At 43.6% G+C, this 17,831-nt stretch overlaps 1 non-coding gene across 1 annotated transcript; it reads right to left on the bottom strand.

The window, feature by feature from the left end:
- Positions 1-15,864: 15,864 nt before the first annotated feature.
- Positions 15,865-15,938, bottom strand: Trnai-aau (transfer RNA isoleucine (anticodon AAU)). Its single transcript has one exon. It is a non-coding gene; the product is annotated as a tRNA-Ile (tRNA).
- Positions 15,939-17,831: the final 1,893 nt, after the last annotated feature.

Below are 17,831 nucleotides of genomic sequence, written 5' to 3'. Positions count from 1 at the left end.
TCCATGAAACTTCGACTATACGTTGAAATACAGTACAGTACAGAATGTAATTACAAGGAAAACGCAATGAGACGAACAGATATGACATTTTATTCGAAGACAATAATTACACTGGAGTCAGAACGATTCGTCATGATCCCACAGACATTACAAAAGGCAGAAATGGTTCTTAATAGTGTGTATGATGAAGATGGCCTGGTATGGTATACAAGCGGCGAGAACTGTTCATGGTGAAGGATATGGAGATGCTCTTTCTCGTGTAAGCGTTATCAGCAAATGATAGGGTTTAGAAGAGGGCTCGCTGTGCGGCTCCATTTGGCCAGATGCTCGAATCGTCCATATCCAGATCTGTGCGGCATTCGAATGTGACAGTGGTCCAATGTTGGACTACATTGGAACTTGAAGGCAGGCATACTTGTCGTCATGGTTCCAGTCAGCCATGTCTGACCAGCACTAGGTAGGATTGCCGTATTGTAACCCTTTCATAAGAGTGCCTGCCATCCGAGAATGAGTAATGGACTGCTTGCAACATTCTGTGTCGTACCACACCACAGGGCGGAGGTCAGGAGCAGCTTTACTAGGGGATTAATATCCTGTGTGTAAGCTGCCTTTAAGACCACAACACAAATGTCTATGATGTCATTACTGTCCAAACCTGGATAACCATCGTCGGCAGCAATATGGGGAGGGGCCCCAATCTTCCAGCGTTTTGAAGAGGATAAAGGTGCTACTTGTGGCGTTTTGGTGTGGGCAGTCATTGGGTATGACTTCAGGTCAAGGCAAGAGGTGATTGAGGGGAACTCTGACGGCCGAATGATACATCATTGACGTGCTGCATCCTAATGTGGTATCTCTCATACGATAGTGACGTCGCGGCATTTTTCAACAGGACGATGCTCGCCCACGCATGGCACGTGCCTCTACGAACTGACGGTGTGCTGTTAAGATAGTCCCGTGGCCATCAATATCTCTAGGTCATCAGTCCCTGATAGAACATTTGTCGGGTTAACTCTGACGCAGTGCTAGTATTTGGGATATCAAGGACCATCTGGTTCAGATGGCTCTGAGCACTATGGGACTTAACATCTCAGGTCATCAGTCCCCTAGAACTTAGAACTATTTAAACCTAACTAACCTAAGGACATCACACACATCCATGCCCGAGGCAGGATTCGAACCTGCGACCGTAGCGGTCGCTCGGTTCCAGACTGACGCGCCTAGAGCCGCTCAGCCACTCCGGCCGGCGACCATCTACTACAGTTACGCGCCGGCTTGTCTCATGAGAGGTTGCGACGATTTGATGACACCCTTCCCAATGGAATCACCACATGGGGTGCAAACGTCATATTCATAATGGGGCTCATAGTGCCCCAATTTCTTTGCAAGTTTGACTATTTTGTTATCACTGAATAATATCGCATACCTTCTCAATCCGTGAAGTTTAATTTCGTTCCTGCTCCTCTTCTAGGTGCTTCACTTTTTTGTCAGGTGGTGTATTATTAGCCGGGTTCACGAAGCGCAGCTGTTGCTGCGACAAGTTTTTATGGAACCAGATTGCATCACTTATGATCTATTTTATTTTCCTGGTCGTTACATTTATTGTAAAATGTGAAAAGCGTCAAAGATTTTCATGTTTATAATTAAAGGAGTCATTTCTGAAAGTATTTGAATGGAGTGTAGCCATGTATGGAAGTGAAACGTGGACGATAAATAGTTTGGACATGAAGAGAATAGAAGCTTTCGAAATGTGGTGCTACAGAAGAATGCTGAAGATTAGATGGGTAGATCACATAACTAATGAGGAAGTATTGAATAGGATTGAGGAGAAGTATGTGGCACAACTTGACCAGAAGAAGGGATCGGTTGGTAGGACATGTTCTGAGGCATCAAGGGATCACCAATTTAGTATTGGAGGGCAGCGTGGAGGGTAAAAATCGTAGAGGGAGACCAAGAGATGTCTACACTAAGCAGATTCAGAAGGATGTTGGTTGCAGTAGGTACTGGGAGATGAAGAAGCTAGCACAGGATAGAGTAGCATGGAGAGCTGCATCAAACCTGTTTCAGGACTGAAGACCACAACAACAACAACAACAACAACAACAATTAAAGGAGATAATTTTTTTTTTAATCAGTCTTTAGTTTATAGCAATATATGAAGTGTGATGGAGGTGAATTATTGTGGCATTAAGCATCAGTAAAGGGCTATGATTCTTCTCTTTGCAAACTTGGTACACTTTGTGCATGAAAGGAATTCTTCTGATGCGTTCCTAGCTGGGAAACCCGGCGACCAGGTGGACACAGGTAGTGCCCACGGGCGAGCGGCGGTCGCGCGCCTATGTCGGCACGCTTCACAGAGGGGCTTTGTCTGTGACGCTGCATACATCAACACGCTGCCAAGGGAAGCCGTGGACATTTGCACGTGTGCCCGAGGCATCCGAAACTATAAACTTAGAGCGAAAAACAGCTTTGTCACGATTCTAGGTAACTCGGACAGAGCGGCTAGTTGAATAGCAACTGCACGACTTGGTTGTCCAATACTCTCTAATGGCCCGGGGAATTTTGGCCGTTTCCCGCGAGCAGAACACCTGGGAACGTAGCGGCAATACTCAAAGGGAGAAGCCTTGGTTTATTATACTCTGTCTCACACAGAGTATGGCTCTCTGTTCCTCGCGGAATGCGAGGGAGGAAATTTTGGAAGGGACTTCTTCATTGGCAAGAATCTAACGTAGGCTTTGAAAAATAGTACGAGCTACGTAATTTGCAGAAAGGCTGAGAGAAGACGCTGGAGGGGAGCGGCTCTCTCTCTCTCTCTCTCTCTCTCTCTCTCTCTCTCTCTCTCTCTCTCTCTCTCTCTCTCTCTCCAGGTGCAAGGAGCGCACTAGTATTTGGATTCTGAATATTGCATTTGAGGAGGCAGGAGTTCACCCTTGACTGCTTCCGATAAGTCGCAAGGAATCTCTTATCGCTTGTCAGGAGACGATGCACTTTGCATTCGTTGCAAACAGCGTAGAGAGCAAAGTTTGTTAGATCCAAGTAGTTGAGCTTCACTCACTGTGCGCGTTATCAAGAGCCTAACTCAGGATCACATTTTGATTTAATACATGTCCGACGACGGTAGTACTGTTAGAACAGCTTTGAGCTTTGCTTAATGCAGTTTCACGTAGGTTTGCACTCGCAGATGAACGCATACCGTCGTCCAGTAATGATGACTTCCAGTAGCAGGTTTCGGTCACAATTTTTAGCGTACGGCATGTTAGACGCTATCAACTACGTCGTCGGCAGAGTCTTGATGCAGCTCCACGCAATCAACCGACTCGACCGCCACGCCGACCACGCTATGAACATGGTAATACAGAAAACGCCCGCTTTCCTAGCTGCGCATTCTTCTTTCGTTTTCTTCAATTTCCTTGCAGTGTGTTAGATGCTCATAAAGACGCAAGGCACAGTATTCACTAGCCGGCCGGTGTGACCGTGCGGTTCTAGACGCTTCAGTCTGGAACCGCGTGACCGCTACGGTCGCAGGTTCGAATCCTGCCTCGGGCATGGATGTGTGTGATGTCCTTAGGTTAGGTTTAAGTAGTTCTAAGTTCTAGGGCACTGATGACCACAGATGTTAAGTCCCATAGTGCTCAGAGCCATTTGAACCACAGTATTCAACGTTTGCCCGCTAAGAGAGTCATATGTTCAATTGGTTCTTTTTATTCCTTCCTCATTTATTACACCAGGCCAACCCATCTCGTGTAATTTATTTGTATGTTAAATTAAAATGAAGTCATACAATGCTAATGTTAAAAGGCAAATACCAGGGCAGGCACCTTGTATAATTCACTTGTTGTGAGCTCTTGGTGTTAATTCAATTTTATTTGTCGTATTTTTTGATACTTTCTACAGTATCGGGAGACCCAATTTTTTATTTTTGTTCATCATTATTTGAATAATTTGTGAGTGAATATTTAATGAATTTGATAAAATTTCAATAATTATTGCATATGCATTTTAATGCAGTTTCACTGAATGAACCACTTATATGTTGAACAACACTCCTTGCATTTCATTTATAGAATCTAAGTAATATTCACATCTCTTTCTCCCTCACTTAGTATCTTGTAAATGTAGCTAATTTTAATTTTTAATATTCAGTTGTAGATCTGAAAATGGTCTAAACTTGCGAAATCCACGATCGGAAACATAATAAAACTGTGGTCTACACTTATTCAGACAAGCACTGTGCTGTGACTTAATCCGTGTGGTCCCTTTGGGAGCATATGGCATGTAAGAGAAATTACCATCCACCTGTCCTTTCCTTCAGTTCCGACTAGTTCTTGCCAACTCCCCTTCTTTCTCCCTCCACCATCATGTTCCATCCACCCCAGGGTAGGCCTCTATTCCTTCTTCCCTGGGTATTCCATTCCAGTGTCTTCGCGATTGCTGTAAGGCTTGGTATACGTGCATCCCTTCTGTCTTCAGTTTAACGTATTTCGTCTCCTACACAAATATTGTTCGTATTCCTCCAATTCTCGTCATTAATTATTTTTTCTGGACTCCAAGTTTCATGTGATACCTCTCGATGAAGCTTTACAACTGTGATGTTACATTCCTGCCCACTTTATGTCATCATTCACGTCCAGAGGGACACCCTTCACATTTATATTGAAAATGCGAATTTTTGTTTTGCCCGTCAGGTTCCTGTTCCAATGCATTGCATACAGTTGTATGAAGGAAGTATTGCCTTTTTTATCCGCCTCTTCACATCTTTCCAATTCTGCCATCTTCTGTCGCAACACCACCCAGGTACGAGAAAGAATTGACCCGCTCCATTTACTGCTCCACTACAACCGAAGGCTTTTCCATGTTCCCAGAATTTACGCGCGTTTCCTTTGTTTTACCTATATTTATCGTGACAGCACCACACTGCTTCTTTTTTTCAGTGATTTTAATTTCGCTTTCATGACTGTCAGCTTTTGAGTTCATAAGATTATGTTCTCTGCGAAATCCAGCTCTTCCAGACGTTCGTGGATCTTCCATTGAATTTCTCGTGTCCTGCCCGCTGTGACTCTTCTTGTAACTGACTCAAGAACGAGTATGAGATGTGTTGGTAGCCGGATTCCGGTTGTTATCCGTATGGGCTCTGTGAATTTTCCCATGTGCAACACACAATGTTTGTAGCAATCATACAGACCTTCGATGATTTTGTATGGAATACAATAATTTTGTAACACTTCACTCGATACTACACAGAATCGAAGTTCTTTTCAAACTCATGAATGCCAGATATATGGTTGCCTGATATTCTTTACGTTGCTCTAAGATGTCGGTTCTTCGAGAGCTCTGGAGTTTTGTTCATTTTTTACAACAGAGACGAAATATTAGTTCACCCTATTACTTGAATGAAAAAGAACTTTTACATAACTTGAGATAGTTATTTGCCGCAGGAGAGCGTAGAATATTTACGTCTGTCATTGACTATGAAGGCACCACTTGCTACATACAGTGGCAAACTGTTCTCTCGAAGCGCAACGTTCAGCATTAACACAGCTACATGCTCTACTGAGAATTCGACTAACACTATGGACTGCTGAAGCAGGGGTCACAAACTGGGCAGAGCTCTCTTAGCTCGGTACCTTACTACAGTGTGAGGGCTCTGCTGTGTTGACAGGCGGAGGCGTGGTCTTCAGGAGCGCCTCCCATATGTTGTTGCGGATTGCGGCGAGCCCTCGCTAATGTCTGTGGTATCGATTCAAGTAGCCGATTTTGGTGTGCCAACCGCTATCTTTGGACGATTCCACACGAAGAATAAAGTACGATTAACGCAAATGCATTGGCCCGATGCTGACATGTATTCTATGCACTACATTTTCAAGCGAATCATTGTTCCAATTTACTTCGGGTACGAACATCACTAGGCACCGACAACAGTGCCACAACACGCCAGCTGTTATAATTTCTCTTTTTTGGTAGCTTTAAGAACAAACCATTTTTTCACTAATTTCAGGATCTGATCGAGCCAAATTTGCTTCAACAATAGGTGGAACGAAATGGTTCAAATGGATGTAAGCTCTAGGGGACTTAACATTTGATGTCTTCAGTCCCCTAGACTTGGAACTATTTAAACCTAACTAACCTAAGAACATCACACCCCACACACATCCATGCCCGAGGCAGGATTCGAACCTGCGACCGTAGCAGCAGGTAGATTCCGGACTGAAGCGCCTAGAACCGGTCGGCCACAGCGGCCGGCTAGGTGGAACGTTGTAACAGTAATTCCCAAATGAGCTTTAAAGAACCGTGGTGCTACAGGGTGACAATTATTGAACTACGTGAGATAAAATCGTCATAACTTCTAATCGGTTTGCGTTTGACGTTCAAACTGTGCGGTTGGCCGCGGGCCATGATGGCAATTGGTATGCGCATGCGCAAGCGCCTTAGCGACGAAACCCACTTTCATTCGGATGGGTTCGTCAGTAAGAAAAATTGGCGCATTTGGGGGACTAAGAATCCGTTCTTCGCGACTGAGAAGTCTCTTCATCCTCAACATGTGATTGTGTAGTGAGCAGTGTCCAGCCAGGAAATAATTGGTGCGATATTCCTTGATGGTACGGTGACTACCCAACGGCACGTAAAGGTTTCTGGAGATGATTTCATCCCTATTATCCGAAGTGACCCCGATTTCGACAAGACGTGGTTCAACCTCATCGAAGCAGGAGAGTGTTTTATGTCCTGGAGTAGCACTTTGGGGACCGCATTATGGCTCTGGGGTACCCAGAGGCCACTGGCATGGGCCTCGATTGGCTGCCATATTCGCCGGATCTGAATACTTGCGACTCCTTTTTATGGGGCTATACTAAAGACAAGGTGTACAGCAATAACCCCAAAACCATTGCTGAGCTGAAAACAGCCATTCACGAAGTCATCGACAGTCTCGATGTTCCGATTCTTCAGTGGGTCAAGCGGAATTTCGCTGCTCGTGTGCGCCCCTTCATCACCAATGACGGCAGGAATATCGAAAATATATAATCTATATCCGAATATCTGTAGTGACGTTTACATGTTGAATAAAGTGTGTGCACGCCGTAGTTAGTAACTAATTTACGTTTTTTTTTCATACAGTTCAATAATTGCCACTCTGTATTATGTCTAGGAATGGAGCGTTTGCCTTTTTAGGATTCTCAAAGCAACCCTAAATTCATCCGTTGAGAGACACTACAGATTTATATCTTGATCTGCTTCGATTTCCTCAGGAGTATCTCTCAGCTGTACCTCTTAATTGCTATCACGATTTAACAACACCTTGAAATGCTCCTCACATCTGTGCCTGTTGTGTCGTAATCATCAGCCCATGCTTGCTCTTAATGGCGCTTCACTTCTAAAATTCTTCATCGACAGCCCTCTGGTAATACAGTACGGTTCCTCTTTATTATCTTGCCCTGCTACCTCTTCTGAAAACTGTGCCTGATCATCCACAAATTTCCTTTTACGTCTCCTTGTCTTGGTTTTTTGTTTCGGTGTAAACTTTAGGCCCTTCGATCTTCTCTGCTCTTGTCTTACAAAAATTTAGCTTTTGTTTCAGTTATTTCCTGTGATAAATTTCATTCTACGTGGTATCGGAGATTCATTCTTTCCTTTGACGTTCCTTGAATCATAAGATGTTCTCCCCAACACCTAGATAAACGTCTATTATTTTTTGCAAAGCTTCTTCAGTTCCTTCCTGCATAAAGCCTTTTCATGTGGGACCTGAAATCTGTTTTGTAGTTCAAGGGCTTGTAATATCTCTTTATATTCGCTGAATTATTCTGATACAATTCTACCCTTGAATGACGTTTACTAATTTTCTATCTTCATACTCGCAGAATCCATGCGCAAAGTAGTTTCATACAATAGCTATGCCATGAGCGCATAATTATTCTTTGTAGAACTCTCTCTGGTGGTTGTTAGAAAAAAAAAAGCTTCCGAGATTGTCTTCGTGCCGATTAGCCTGAGCTTGGTTTGGAGAATTGTAATCTGAATATTGAGATTTATGACTAAAGGTAACTGAGACGAAATTGTACGATTAAAAGTGGCACGGGATACATGCGAACGTGCATTGTCCTGTTGGAACAACAAGTTCCCTTGCCGGTCTAGGAATGGTAGAACGATGGGTTCGATGACGGTTTGGATGTACCGTGCACTATTCAGTGTCCCCTCGACGATCACCAGAGGTGTACGGCCAGTGTAGGAGATCGCTCCCCACACCATGATGCCGGGTGTTGGCCCTGTGTGCCTCGGTCGTATGCAGTCCTGATTGTGGCGCTCACCTGCACGGCGCCAAACACGCATACGACCATCATTGGCACCAAGGCAGAAGCGACTCTCATCGCTGAAGACGACACGTCTCCATTCGTCCCTCCATTCACGCCTGTCGCGACACCACTGGAGGCGGGCTGCACGATGTTGGGGCGTGAGCGGAAGACGGCCTAACGGTGTGCGGGACCGTAGCCCAGCTTCATGGAGACGGTTGCGAATGGTCCTCGCCGATACCCCAGGAGCAACAGTGTCCCTAATTTGCTGGGAAGTGGCGGTGCGGTCCCCTACGGCACTGCGTAGAATCCTACGGTGTTGGCGTGCATCCGTGCGTCGCTGCGGTCCGGTCCCAGGTCGACGGGCACGTGCACCTTCCGCCGACCACTGGCAACAACATCGATGTACTGTGGAGACTTCACGCGCCACGTGTTGAGCAATTCGGCGGTACGTCCACCCGGCCTCCCGCATGCCCACTATACGCCCTCGCTCAAAGTCCGTCAACTGCACATACGGTTCACGTCCACGCTGTCGCGGCATGCTACCAGTGTTAAAGACTGCGATGGAGCTCCGTATGCCACGGCAAACTGGCTGACACTGACGGCGGCGGTGCACAAATGCTGCGCAGCTAGTGCCATTCGACGGCCAACACCGCGGTTCCTGGTGTGTTCGCTGTGCGGTGCGTGTGATCATTGCTTGTACAGTCCTCTCGCAGTGTCCGGAGCAAGTATGGTGGGTCTGACACACCGGTGTCAATGTGTTCTTTTTTCCATTTCCAGGAGTGTATATTGTTCCTTCATGCAAAAGGTGTGTATTTGACATTTGAGAATTAATGATATTCATCGATATATTGCGTAGTTGTTAATCAGAAGGGAACTTCAGAAGGACTGGATACGAACCTGGATGTAATAATCCAAGAGCTCCATCACTTCTTCGGAAGGTTAAACTTCATCAAAGCCAAATATCCGCTTGATCTGAGTTTTCCCGACCGATTACACAACACTCTCAAAATTACGAGGCATTTTATTTGTACAGATTAGCAGACTGCCGCAAAGCACGAGCCTCCAGAGAAGAAGAATCATCGCCTGATTTCATTCTAACAAGTAAAATTTCTGAATCATTTTGAGTGACTGAGTTATGACTGTGTTTCATATAATGAATGATTGATTGCTCGAACGAATTGAAAACTACATAATCAAATAGATACGAGGAAAAATTACAGGCTAACCTTTCTTTCATCTCTTGCTCTTTCAACCTCCGCAGAACTATTTAGTTTCCCATGTGACTGAACTTTGTTCCATCTTCAATCTGAACTACGCAAAGACTGGGCGGTGTTAACTTCCAACGTCGGCTCCTCTTATTTTACATTTAGCAGAGAGCATCGAAATGCACGGCTTATGGCTACGTGGTCTATTTGATTCACAGCACCCTGATCTGGCGAGGCCCGCGTTATCTTGTGGCAGTTACGATGTGGAAACAATGTACGTCTAGCGCACTTACCTGCCAGTAGGTTCACCATTTAAATTTCTCGTCTCTTTTCCGTCTTTGCTAAGGCTGCTCCAATATTCATGGAGGTATGTTCCGTCTATGCAACTAAATGAAAGGCAGGTTGCTGTTGTTATACAAGTTTCGCTCCTTTTATTTACGAAGCATCTTCAGAGTTCTGTGATAAACGTTTGTTTTTATATAATAAGTGCCTTATGCAGTACTTACAAATATGTAGTTATGTTACGTTTTCTTATGTTTCCTCTTGTTTTTCACATTAGAAACAACTTTTGTAGGCTACGTTTCCTAAGGTTAAATTATCCTTTGGTTTTACTTACGATAGCCAATGTTGCTAGTCCATCTGCGGTGTCCTGGAGATTCGATCATTCGGTCCCCATATTCCAGAAAGCGAATTTCCGACGTTCTTCACGTACATTTGTTAAAACACTTCACTTGCACTTTATATTGTGTGTTCAAAATGTGTTTGTTTACTTTATGTAGTATTTCCAACTATCGCTGTATGCATATCTTCCGTCTTTTGTTTGTCTTATAGTTTGTGATTGTGTGCGTGTGAATGTGATAGCAGAGAGAGGGAGGGAGGGAGGGAGAGGAGGAAGATTCATTAATTATTTATTCTGGTTATGTTTAACATTTATTTTCGTTATTGATTCAGTGGCTAACATGAACAGTGAGTTACTGCTTATATTGATTTGGTCATTAGTTACTTTATTCCTCATTGCAAGGGCTCTTTATATATGAAAGTTTTCCTGCAACATCAGGAGTTTTTTGTTGTGGTTATTCACTCTAATAGTTTTCCATGTCCCATTCCATGTAGGATCTATCCGGTTATTTATCCTTTTGGTTTCTGTGTGTGTGTGTGTGTGTGGTCTGCAAACATGCCAAGGTTGCATTTCAGAGCCTTACCCATTAGATAGCTTACCTTTATCTTGACTGCAGAAAGCTATGCAACATTTCATAGTAAGGGCATCACCATTGTCCTGGTTGCCAAGGATCTTCCGCTCCCATATGAGGGGACAGTACCTGCTGCCACCCAAAAGACTGCGGAAAGAGTAACAAGATACGGCATTGTGGAAGATTTTGTCTGGATCTTCTGTGGAGTCCTGCCTGGCGTGGAAGACCATGCCTGTATGCAAACTGAAGGAAGGAAGATTAGGTTTAACTTCCCGTCAACATCGAGGTCATTAGAGACGGACTAAAGCTAGGATTGTGTCAAGTATGAGGAAGGGAATCGGCCGTGCTCTTTCAAAGGAAACACCCCGGAATTTGCCTGGAGCGATTTAGCGAAATCACGGAAAACCTAAATCGGGATGGCCGGACGCGGATTTTGAACCGTCGTCCTCTGGAAAGTACGTAATTTGAAGGTGTAAGGGAAAGAAAGGAAAGGGAAGGAACCATTGATATCAGCTGCATCCAGACTTAATGCGGAGACGGCGACGGCGAGTGAATGTGTGTGGCAGACATTTGAACCCAAAATCTCCTACATTCTATGCAGTAGCATTAACAAGTGCGCCACCAGGACTCAGTGTTTACCGCAGTTGCGCGAGCTACCTCGGCACGCCTCGCGCCCGACCCACATTCCCACGTGGCGCCGCCTATCCATAATCCCTCTCTCTGTCCCGGATCCCACAACTCCTAAGGACTGTGGGTATTGTATCACAGACACAGTCCCTTTGACTGTTCAGAGAAGTCACTAAACTCGCCCAAAGACGTAAACAACCATGCATGGGCAGCGCCTGTTAGACGGAGGGGGTCCGATAGCCGATCAGTTCCAGTCATTCCACCAGGAAGTAGGTACACAGCAGTTCTACCATGCCTAGACGTCAATACTGCGGTTCGATAGCGTTCGTCTTGTTACTTTGTGCCACGAAGGGCTCTCAGCAAGGGAAGTGTGCAGGGGTCTCGAAGTGAACCAAAGCGATGTTGTTTGGACATGGGGGAGATACAGAGAAACAGAAACTGTCGATGACATGCCATCGCTCATGCCGCCCAGTGACCGCTACCTACGGATTATGGCTCGGAGCAATCCTGACCGAAACGCCACCATGCTTTTCGTGCAGCCACAGGACGTCGTGTTTCGACTCAAACTGTGCGCAATAGGTTGCATGGTGTGCAACTCCACTCCCGATGTCCATGGCGAGGTCCATCTTTGCCACCACGACACCATGCAGCGCGGTACAGATGGGCCCAACAACATGTCGAATGGACCGCTCAGGATTAGCGTTACGATCTCTTCACCGATGAGTGTCGCATGTATCTTCAACCAGACATTCGTTGGAGACGTGTTTGGAGGCAACATGTCAGGCTAAACGCCTTAGACACACTGTACAGCGAATGCAGCAAGGTGGAGGTTCGCTGCTGTTTGGGGGTGGCATTATGTGCTGCCGACGTACGTCGCTAATGGTCACGGAAGGCGCCGTAATGGCTGTACGATACGTGATTGCCATCCTCCGACCGATAGTGCAACCATATCGGCAGCATATTGGCGCGGCATTAGTCTTCATGGACGACAATTCGCGCCTCCATCGTGCACATTTTGTGAATGACTTCCTTCAGAGTGGCCAGCATGTTCTCCAGACATGAACCCTATCGAACATACCTGGGATAGATTGTTAAGGGCTGTTTATGGACTACGTGACCCACCAACCTCTCTGAGGGATCTACGCCAAATCAGCGTTGAGAAGTGGGGTGGGACAATCTGGACCAACAGTGCCTTGATGAACTTATGGATGGTATGCCATGACGAATAAGGCATGCATCAATGCAAGAGAACGTGCTACTTGGTATTAGAGGTACTAGTGTGTGCAGCAACCTGGACCACCACATCTGAAAGTCTCGCTGTATGGTGGTACTACATGCAATGTATTGTTTTCGTGAGCAATCAAAAAGGCAGAAATGATGTATGTGTTGATCTCTCTTCCAATTTTCTGTACAGGTTCCTGAACTCTCGGAACCGAGGTGATCCAATTTTTTTTGATGCATGTAGTTATATTACCACCAGCAAATCGCTCCATTTGACTGGAAAACACAAAGTACCTCACTGAAACGGACAGTGTTTCGTTAAGACGGTGTCTGCTGAGGGAGGTTCAGACAATAAGAGCGTTCACTCTATGGTGACTGCACATAAAAACGAAAGCTGCACAAGCGTCCGAGCTAAATTTGGTAATCTCTGAGAAGAACCAAGAGGAGAGTTTAAGTAGCTTATGGGGAACTGCTTGTATTCTACAACGTAAAGGCTGTGGTAACATTGCTTCGTGGATGTGAAAGGAAGAATTCTACAACGTAATGGCAGTTAATGACCGCATGGTTAGAGACGTTGCACTTCATTGGGAAAGAATAGAAATGAAAATATCAGGCAAGTGATACAGGCGTTTACCTTGAGTGGCGAGTTGTAAACTTCTCCATGTATGAAGGGCAGTATCTTGACGAACTGACGGACTGGATGACTCGTCATCGCCCAGCCCACAACGTTAACGATAGAACCTTGAAATTTGGAGAAGGTGTCGATGTTATACTGTAGGCGTCCATTAAGAAGAGATTTTTCGAAATTCCAACCCTAAGGGTATGAAATAGGGGATGAAAGGTTTTTTGAAATATGTCGCTATTAAGGTAATTTTGATGATACACCTAGAAAAATTGGCATTTGGTTTCTCAGTCACAAATGAAGTAGTACGTGAGTCAGCATTTCTTGATATTTGACCCCATGTGAGTAAAAGCTTTTTTTTTTGAAATTATACCGTTATGAAGGAACTACTGATGTATTTTTAAAGTTACATCTATGAACATTAGTATTTGACTTCTCGGCTACAGATAAAAAATACGGGTGTCATTGTTTTTGGAAATTGAAACCCTAAGGGGGTGAAACAGGGGATGAGATGTTTTATGAAAATATTTTATTATGAAAGCATTCTACAAAACTTTAAATTTGGCTTCTCAGAAATAAAAAAATACCTGTTTCATTCATTTTGGAAATTCAGCCGCTATGGGGATGAAATAGGGGTCGAAAGTCTTTACGGAAATATTTCATTGTGCAAGCATTATTGAAACCAAACCTTTAAAAATTTGTATTTGGCTTCTCTGTTAGAAGTAGAATATACACATGTCGCTGAATTGTAAGTTCAGCTCCTAAGGGATGAAACATTTTTTGAAAATAGTTCATTGTGAAATCATTTTTAAAGCTAAATCATTAAGAAATTGTTGTTCGGCTTCTCAGTTAGAGATGAAAAAGTACGTGTTCCATTGGTTTTGGAAATTCAGCTAGTAAGGGAGTGAAATAGGGCCGGACTGATTCAATGAGTCCATCATTGCTCAGCCCAAACCGCTAAGGACAGAAATTTGAAGTTTGGAGAGGGTTTGAATCTTATGATGTAGGCATTAGGCAACGTTTAGGAATGGATTGCCCGTAATTCGACTCCTGGGGGGGGGGGGTAAAATGGGGCATGGGTCTTCTTGAAATGGAATTTTGATACTGGAACTACGAAAACTGGTATTTGGTTTCTCAGTCAGAAATACGGAAATTCGTGTTTCAGCATTTTTGGAAATTCAGTCACTAAGAGGGTAAAATAGTCCGTGAAAGTTTTTTTGAAAATAAATAATTACTAAAGAACTACTAAAATATTTTTAACGCTACATTTATAATAACTGGTATTTGACTTCTTGGTTAGGATAAAAAAATATGTGTTTCAGTGTTTCTGGAAATTCAACCGCTAAAGAAGTACTACAGGGGATCAAAATATTTAATAAAATATACAGTTACATCAAAAAACTTTAAAGCTAAATTTATGAATTTTTTTAATTTCTCGGTTAATTATACAGAAATATTTGTTAGGGGACGAAAATTGCTGTGGAAATATCTCCATAAGATCGCAAAAGGCATGAGTAACTAAAACTTTCGACAGCAGCTACCAGAATCGCTTTTTGGTCAGAAGTACATTCGGAAAAGAACGTCCTTATTTGGTCTTAATTATCGTGAAAACCTTAGAAGGTGTTGCAATTTGTGAACAACATAAAAATTCGATTAAATAAAAAAGAAAAGGATCTCTGATAGAGTCTGCGCGAGCAAAGCAGCTGCCGCTAAGCTGGTACAGAAATAAACCGCGCCGGCCGCGGTGGTCTAACGGTTCAGGCGCTCAGTCCGGAACCGCGCGACTGCTACGGTCGCAGGTTCGAATCCTGCCTCGGGTATGGATGTGTGTGATGTCCTTTGGTTAGTTAGGTTTAAGTAGTTCTAAGTTCTAGGGGACTGATGACCACAGATGTTAAGTCCCATAGTGCTCAGAGCCATTTGAAATAAACCGCAGGAAATAACACACTGATGAATTACACAACCACGCAACAGGAAGGTTGGACATTTGAAGAAGAGACTTTCGGAACAAGAGATGCGAGGGTGGACAGAATTGAATTAAGCCTTCGTGCTGCTTCTGCGGATGGTTATGGTGATTATGTCAAGTCAGATGAACAGTAAAACGAGTGAGTGGAACACTGTAGCGATTTACGCTTGTTGATTACCTATTTCAGGACAAACACTACTGTTTGTCGTTTCGAGGATGGTCTTAATTGAAGATCGCCCAACTCGGCAAATTACAGGACTGATAATCTGCGCAAGAAACTGATTAAGTGTACGTCTCTAAGTTTTCTGGGTAGTAGGAGTGCGTTTATCCATCGCAGTGGATGTTGCCATAGCCCGAGTAACAAAATACGCACATTCCAAGATTGGTACATAGAGAACACCGTACGAAAAAGATCGAGGTCTCCAGAGTGCTCACTGTACAGTGACATGGCAGGGTGCCAGCAAGTCAGTCAGTAATCAAATAGCATTCAAATTACCAGCGTGCGATTCATATTACAGCAAGAACAACCTCGTTTTTTCGAATGAAGTAAATATTACGAAGTAAGTTCCTATTTCATACTTCACGATATGAAGTGCCAAGGATACATTTGTCAATCGTTAGAAATAATGCGTTATGTAATCTACACAAAATGAAAAAGAAGAATAATTCAAAACGTTTTCCGCCGATTCCTGTAGGAAAATAACATACACTGGTATCTAAAATAATGGACGTATTCTGTTGTTGACGGGTAAAATATTGGCCCGTGGGGGGATCGAACCCACGACCTTCGCGTTATTAGCACGACGCTCTAACCAACTGAGCTAACGGGCCTGCGCATTTATGGTTCTTAACGACGTTTAAGCGACATTCACTTTCTTAGTGACGAAATGACATTTTAAACACGTTTCTCTCCTATCACACAACGATGCTTGAACAATATAGTTATCCATTCTAACCAAGCTTCTCAGAAACCACAAGATTTACTACAGATGAGAACTTTCAATTTGAATGTAGCGAACACTATACACAACTTTTATTGCAATACTAACAACAGACCTGAAGATACTCGAAAACTAGTTGTATCAACCTTCCACTCACGGAATAAACAAGCAAAAATTTATGAATCTAACATCACATGTAGAGATCAGACTCTCCAATACTGCAGCACTTCAAAATACATGCAAAATACATTTCCGGAAGGTGGCAGCTGAAATCAAAACTCTGAACAATATGCTCCAGAAATAAACAGGAACCTCGTGGGGTGGCATTTCAACAGTTCTCAGATGTTCAGCCGTAGCTCTTTCATTCGCAATCGCAGAGTACTGACGCTCCACCTTCCTAAATATTTCGCACTCTAAAATAATTGACACACTGCTCAATAAGGCCTTTCGCCTCATCACGGAGTGTATTCGTCCCACAGACACACTACCGGTTCTTGGTAATATTTCCCCACCATTCAGTAGATGAGTCGCTGCAGAACGTGTGGACAAGAATAATAAAAAAGAATAAAAATAAAATAAACTGAATTACCAATTCATTCAGAATAATCATTATCGGAACCCCAGCGACTGAGGTCTAGGACACCATCACGGAGCACAGTAATCAGTTTGGAGAAGAGTCATTTCAACATGCATGATGACTGGAACAATTACAGGCAGGAGCGTACTTCTTTGACGCGTCATTAACTAAGTAAAACTCCCTGGGAACGACGTGCTGATTTCCATCTCCCCCAAGACACTGATGCATACTGAATCGTATCATAACTGACAGTGCCAGTTGCGGAGCTTTGCTGCACCAATGGGGATGGAAGTTCTCTCCAAGACGTGACTGCAACAAAAATCAGCAAACATTACATAATATAATATTTGAATGTTTCCTCACAGCATTCAAAGGGTCAATGGAAGCCTTCACAATTTGTCCGACTGGATTTCAAACCTGGGCCGTGAACTGTGAACCCATTACGAACAATCTGTGTAGAAATGTGCGTATTTGTTGTAAATAGTTGTCTAGTACTTTTTCATCTCCTCATGCGCCAAATAAACAATATTAACTACTTCAAAAATGATAGTAACTCATATTTGTTCCTCTTTAATACAGGAGGACGTTCCAAGGCCTGTAATTCAGGACCACTGTTTACATTGCGCGCTTGTTATCAGTGACAATCCTATAATCTGGTGATTGGAGGACGATGCAGGACGTGTTCACAAGCATCTGAATATCTACAGCAGTCATGGCAGTTACGTAACAGCGTATCTCTTCTGCTACTACTTCTTCTTCTACTACTACTACTACTACTACTACTACTACTACGTTTAATTTTCAAGGATAGACTAAGTTCTTAATTTCGTATATAAATTCATGCGGCTTACTGCCTTATGCAAGTCTTTTCGTAGTTGACGTCTCTTGAGAAGCTTCTGTAACAGATGCAAAATCGAATTTCGAACCAAGGTTTCTATCGTTGTAAATGCAATACGTTTCATTTTGTGTACTGGTCGTCTGCTGTCAATAAAACAGCAGTCAAAGCGATGGTCAGAAGTCAGTAGTCTCAAACCAAAAATGAGAATTCCATTTCATTTGCTGTAGAGGTATTTTCTGGAATACAAATTGCATTCTTGTAGGATGTTAGCTTGCAATAACTAGACAATAACTAGGAAAGGTATGTTAGGATTCTTGACCACTTGGCGAAAAAATGCACGAAAACAGGCATGGATTGAAAACGAAAAG

Source organism: Schistocerca gregaria, chromosome 8 (assembly GCF_023897955.1).
Source record: "Schistocerca gregaria isolate iqSchGreg1 chromosome 8, iqSchGreg1.2, whole genome shotgun sequence".
In the NCBI taxonomy this organism is placed as follows: Eukaryota; Metazoa; Arthropoda; class Insecta; order Orthoptera; family Acrididae; genus Schistocerca; species Schistocerca gregaria.
This window is presented reverse-complemented; position numbering and strand designations above follow the sequence as displayed.